Source organism: Arachis hypogaea, chromosome 16 (genome assembly GCF_003086295.3).
Source record: "Arachis hypogaea cultivar Tifrunner chromosome 16, arahy.Tifrunner.gnm2.J5K5, whole genome shotgun sequence".
NCBI lineage: Eukaryota > Viridiplantae > Streptophyta > Magnoliopsida > Fabales > Fabaceae > Arachis > Arachis hypogaea.
In genome coordinates, this window is record NC_092051.1 from 47416842 (window position 1) to 47423829 (window position 6988).

The window sequence follows — 6988 nt, forward strand, 5'->3', positions numbered from 1 at the left end:
TTCCTAGTGTCTGTATCCTCACTTGAGGATGAGTAGTCATCAGAACTTATGCACTGCAGAAGTGCATTCAAAGGAACCTCTATAGTCTTTATGGTTTCCTTTGGTTCTGTGCTAGAGGGTTCTTGAGTGGGATTCAGGCACTCAAAGGATGTGCTTGGGTTGGTGTTCAATCCCAGCTCTATCAGCTCATTGGGTGTTGAACGCCCTTGCTGTCCACCCTGACTGGCATTAAACGCCAATTCCTCTAGCATTCTGAGCGTTGAACACCCAGCAGGGATGTCCTTGCTGGCGTTCAACGCCAGCTTCCCTGGGCTGGTGGGTGTTGAATGCCCAGTGAAGGCTTCTTCACTGGCGTTCAGTGCCTTCCCATACTCCTCCAATTCGGCCTCAACCTCCATGGTTATAGCCTTACACTCTGATGAGTCCATATTTTACGATATATTTCGGTTTGATTTGAGTATATTTTATCACATAAACCCACATTTATTCATCTAACTAGCATGCTTTTGAGATTTCTCCCTAAATTGTGCTTGAAAGTGAAAACATGCTCTTTTGTGCTTAATTTGGTCAATTTTAATTCACTTTAATCCTATTTGGTGCCTTGATGTATTTGTTAAGTGATTTCAGATTTTCAAGGCAAGTTTGGGTTAAGGAAGTGATGAATGAGCATCAAAAAGGGGAGAAATCATGAAGAAAATGAGATTTGGAAGCTGCTGCAAAGATGCGTACGCACAGTGATGCGTGCGTACGCACAACGGTGACTTCGTGAAAGGATGCGTACGCACCAAATGTCGTGCGTACGCATGATTGGAATTCTGCGCAACCGTGCGTACGCACAGTAGGTCGTGCGTACGCACGCACGCATGCACGTGAGGTAATTAATGCAAATCACTAGGGGCGATTTTTGGGCCTCCAAAACCCAGTCCAACTCATTTTCTGAAGCTATTTGAGGCCAAAGTGAAGAGCAATGAAGGGCAGCAATTAGGTTTAGCTTTTACATGCTTTTCTCTTAGTTTCTAAAGAGAGAAGCTCCCTCCTCTCTCTAGAATTAGGTTAGGTTTAGTTTAATTTCCTTTAATTTCAGCATTTAATTCTTGTTTTAGTGTAGTTTCATTTATGTTTCTATGCTTTCTTGTCTTTACCTTTTTCATCTCTTTTGTTATTTTCTCTTTTATGTCAATTTTCATGTTATGAACATGATGACATGTCATCATGTCATTTTTTTCTATGCTTTTTCTTTGTTTTTTTTTTGGTTTTATGCACTTTCTTGAGCCATAAGTAAGCCAATTGGGTAGAATTTCATGTTTCCTTTGATTCAATCAACCATGGATAAATTAATGTATTTTCATGAGATTTTGTGCTATAATTGTCATATATTATGAAAGAATAACAATCTCATGATTTTGAGCATAGCTTTGATGTGCTTAGTTGATTGAAGATAGGTGAAAAGTGCTTTGAAGAAGGTTGAAGAAAGAAGAAATGGCAAGGAGCAAGAGAGAACAAAAAGCTTGAGCAAAAGCTTGCCTCAAACTTTAGCTCAAACTTTTGGAAGAGTTGAATTCACCCTGGATGGAGCAAAAGCTTGCGCCAACGTTTGACCTCAAGCTTTTAGGCAAACGTTGGCGCCACAACAGCCTGAAGGGGTATACTTCCAACAAGAATAACTTGAGCTACAGAGCTCCAAATGAGGTGATTCAAAAAGCAATGAAAAGTAGGAATCGAGAGCTTTCCAAGCATATATGGCACTGCATGGTGGACACTAAAATTGAGGGAGAAAACTGCCCCGCAATGTGCATAAACGAACATGGTGGCAACCTGCAGTGAGGCCAACTGACCTCTGCACCTTCAACGGAGTATAACTCGAGTTGTAGAGCTCCAAATGATGCGCTTCCAACGGCATTGGAAAGTATACATTCAGGGCTTTCCAACAATATATAATAGTATGGGGTGGACAATGCGTTTGAGCCTCCAAAACTGGCGTTTTCGACCACGTTTGAGGCAAACTTTACCTCAAACGTTGCACACCAAAGCCAGCGACCCTGTCCTCTTCAAAGGAGCATAACTTGAGTTGTAGATGTCCAATTGAGGTGATTCCAACTGGGTTAGAAAGCGGACATTCAGAGCTTTCCAACCATATATAATAGTCTATAGTGGGCATAAAATTGGCAACGTTGACAAGAGGACAAAGTAGCACCCCAAGAGGCATACAAGAGGGATCCACGTTTGGCTCAAAGTTTGACTTCAAACTTTGGCTCAAACGTGGATGACAGCAAAAGGAGGCAAGCTGATATGAAAAGCTTGAGTCAAAGTTTGACCTCAAACTTTTACTCAAGCTTTTCTGGTTCACGGCCCGGTTCACAAATGGGTTTCTCTCCAACTCCAAGAGCAATCAACAGAGGCCATCTTCAACCCAAATCCAAAGCACGCAAAGCCCATTATCATCACTCAAAGGCACAAGAGATAGATAAAATAGAAATTTTATTTAATTGTAATTTGTTTTTAATTTCAATTTCATTTTCATTTTCATTTTGTAAAGCCTATATAAGGCATCATTTTCATATTTGTTAAGGAGGTAGGATCTAATAGAGAGCAGAGGCGAGCTCCATTAGAGAGCACTAGAGGTTGGCTCTGATAGAGAGCATTGAAGGTTGGCTCCACTAGGGAGCATTGGCATTAGAGAGCTCTCTCTCTTTAGTTTTCTTTTCTTTGTTTTTGTGTCTTGGGTGGAGAATTGAAGGTGTTCTGTTTCATTCTCCCTCTGAGATTTCTCTCTGTTTACTTGCTGCATAATTTGAAGGAATTGTGATTTGGATCTAAATTGTCTTTACTGCTTTCTTCTCTATTTTCTTCTGCAATTATCTGCTGTTGAATCAAGGAAGGGCTTGAGATCTAGACTTGTTTTCTAGTCTCTTTGATTCCCTGAGATCTTCAATTTTATTTTGTAATTGAGCTGAGCATATGAGCGTTCCTTAATTCACTGCACTTCACAATATCAATTCTGTTTTAATTCCCAGCATCCAATTTCCTTTATTCTTCCGGTAATTTAAATTACCAGTTGCTTGATCTATTGCTTTCTTTAATTTTCAACATCCACTCCCCTTTAATTTCATGCAATTTATATTTCTTGCAATTTAAGATTCTTGAAATTTACATTTCTTGCTCTTTAAGTTACTTGCCAATTTACATTCTGCAACTTTAAATTCATTGTCCTTTACTTCCTGTTGGTTACAATTTCACATAATTCACATCAATGTTAGCTTGACTAAACTAATCACCCACTAAAGTTACTTGATCCATCAATCCCTGTGGGATCGACCTCACTCTAAGTGAGTTTTACTACTTGATGCGACCCGGTATACTTGCCGGTTAGTTTTGGGTGTTTTGGAAATTCGTTTTTCCACAAATTTTCCCATCATGTTTTTGGCGCCGTTGCCGGGGATTGATTTAGATCAATAATGATTAACTGGGTGAGAAGTCTAGATCAAGCATTTTCTTTATTTTTGCTTTCTATTTTAAATTGAAACCAAGGTGTTTGAGTTTTTGCCTCACTAAGAAATTCTCATCTCTGATATGAGTAATTTCAATTTTCCTTGGTGTTGTGTTTTCCAAAATTCAAATGGAGTTCAACTCATCTTATGATCAAACTAATTTTATGGGATATTACCCACCATCACCAATCTCTAATGGTGGTTGGGAATATCACCAAGAAAATACAAATTATGAGCACTCCAATTCATGGAGATTTGCTTCAGAGACACAAGATGAGCAAGAGAATCATATGGGATACCAACCACCACCACAAAATTATGCAAGTCATTATCCTCATGGTGGCTGGGAGTATCACCAAGAAATGAAAGAGCATCCTCCCTCACGTCCCAGTTTCTCATTTGAAAGCTCTTCATCACTTGATTATGCCTCAACACAAAGTTTCCTCCAAAATCCATACAAGTTACCCCATCAATCACACAATTCATTCCACACCCCTCAACACAACTTCACCACAACACATCCATGTCACCAAAATTACTCTCAACCTTCATCTCTTGAACCAACAGATGAGGATTACCTCCAAGCCATTAAAATACACAGAAAACTCGTGGAAAGATACACAAAATCCCCATCCTGGAAAGAAATCGTCTTCAAGAAGATGAATGGGCCCTTAGAACAAACAAGGGGGAACTTAAAACCATCAAACAGTAAGGATGAAGACCAATTGATGGATGTGAAGGATAAAGTGGAAGAGCAAGATGAGGAGGCTACTGCATCAAGTGAACTTTCAATGAAGAATGAGGTCGTTGAAAATGAAACTGCACTTGAGGTGACAAAGGAACATGGACATTCACAACCCTCACAAACTTTCCTTGAATCTGTGATCGAAAAATATGAAGAGGAAATGAAGAAATCTTGGGAAGAACAACAAACCTCCTCCATAAAAGAACTATTAAGTCAAATGTTGGGTGCAAAGAAAGGAGTGGAGGAGCAAGAAGGTGAGGAAGTCATTCAAGAAAATTCACACTCAAGTGTGGCAGAGAAGTACATGAAGGAAGAGCTCACGGAACCACCAATGCAAGAAGCTCTTGATGAAGAAATAACTCCAATAATCACACATCAACCAAGTTTTAAACTCAAAGGAGTGAAGGCAATTAGCAAGAACACCAATCCTGTCCCTGATCCAGCAAGCAAGATTAATCAAGCCATTTGCAAAAGGAAGCTTGCTGAGGAAAGGCCAAGACAAGGGACACTAGCTGAATCTTCTCCCCCCTTAAGGTCATTCCTCTTAACAAACTGGAAGAAGAGGAAGAAAGTGAAGAACAACATGTCAAGCTAATGACACTAAAAGAGCACTTGTTGGGGGGTAACCCAACCGTAGGTAACATTTCTTCTCTGCTTTGTTTTCGTTCTTTGTTTTGTTTAAATTCAATAAATTGGCATATGGTTACATTCTAAGTTTGGTGTTGCCTTGCAACAAATTGTTTTCAATCTTTTTGGATGATTGCATCAAATCAAAAATGAAAGTGACACACCAAGATTCTAAGTTTGGTGTGCCACTTATTTTCTATGCAATTCATTCAAGCAACACTACTTGTTTGCATAATTATAATGCCTCTGCAGTTTTATTTTTCTCTTTTAGTTTGACACTTTTTCATTCCACTTTCTTTAGTCATTTTTCTGTTTTTTAAATGCTTTCATTTTAGTTTGCTTATTTACTGTGTTTGTTAATACATTACCAAGAGAGCTTTATACATGACAGATTCTTGGCTTGGTGATTGTACTTAACAAATAACAGTTTCACTTACTTAGTTTTAATTCAAATAAATTGACATATGATTGCATTCTAAGTTTGGTGTTGCTATGCAACAAAATTTGGTTCCAATTCTTACAAGATACTTGCATTAATTCCAAGTGAAAGTGTCACACTAAGTTTGGTGTGCCACTTATATCTTTATGCAATGTATCATGCACACCTTCTTATGTTTGCAATCACAATGTCTCTGTCTCTTGTGCCTTGATTATTATCTTTAATTTTGCTTGCTTAAACACATGTACTACTAACATTTCATTGTGAGAGACATTCATGATCCATCTTAGCCCCATAGCCATTGTTCTAATTGTTGCTTGAGGATGAGCAAGCATTCTGAGTTTGGCAAGGGAAAGAGGAAGAATAGAGGAAAAAGGACAACAATAATGAAGATGAACTACAAGGTTGTAGAGTTCCTTTTCTTCTCATTTGTTTCCAGCACTTAAATTACATGATTGTCTTCATCTTTTCTGTTTACATGTGTGTATGAATAAAGCATAGCTTGAATTTTGATTTGTAATATGTTGCCATGCCATTATGACTACCAACTTGAGTTTTGTGAGTTCAAAAGCAATAAATTATCATGATCATAAACAAACAAGGAATTAAAGAAGAATTTAGCATGTGCATACAAGTACTGGAAGGCTAGTATGGTTAATTGTTGCTCAATTGCATTGGATTTTATTTAATTAAAGTTTTCATCTAGGACATTTTGTGAAATCTTTTGAAAATCATGAAAACCTTGAAGAAGCAAATACAAATTAAAGCAAGAAAAGAAAAAGGGAAAGAATGAGAAAGATGAAGGCTCTGAGTACCAATGGCAATTTATTTGTTAAGTACTTGTGGTATTTATGTATCAAGCCAAATGCTTGAAAACAAAACACTTAGAAGTCAAGGCTAGGCTCAAGTGCAAAAGCACTCCCTCAAAGCTCAAGGTTCTGAGCATCAATGATTAGAGAGTCAAGAAAAGAAAAGAAAAATGAGCTTAATGAAGTCCTCTAATCAAATGCTTGTGGTGCTTATGTATCAAGTGGTAATACTTGAAAACAAAGCATATAGAAGTCGTAGCTTTGTTATCAACTCATGGGGCAAAGCACCCAAAAGGAGAAGCTAATAAGAAAATCAAAAGCTTGTTTCAAGGAAGAAATATAAGAGAAAGATTTCATAAATTGAGCTAGAGAGAAGCATCAATCATTTACATCTCTTTTGTAATTGTAGCATGCATAGAAAACTAGCTTGCCATGAACATTGAGTTGCTATTCTTCTTACCTTGGATTGTCAATCTCTATTGCATGATTCTTTTCTTGCTTGGGGACAAGCAAGGTTTAAGTTTGGTGTTGTGATGACATGTCATCATGTCATGTTTTTCTATGCTTTTTCTTTGTTTTTTTTTGTTTTATGCACTTTCTTGAGCCACAAGTAAGCCAATTGGGTAGAATTTCATGTTTCCTTTGATTCAATCAACCATGGATAAATTAATGCATTTTCATGAGATTTTGTGCTATAATTGTCATATATTATGAAAGAATAACAATCTCATGATTTTGAGCATAGCTTTGATGTGCTTGGTTGATTGATGATAGGTGAAAAGAGCTTTGAAGAAGGTTGAAGAAAGAAGAAATGGCAAGGAGCAAGAGAGAACAAAAAGCTTGAGCAAAAGCTTGCCTCAAACTTTAGCTCAAACTTTTG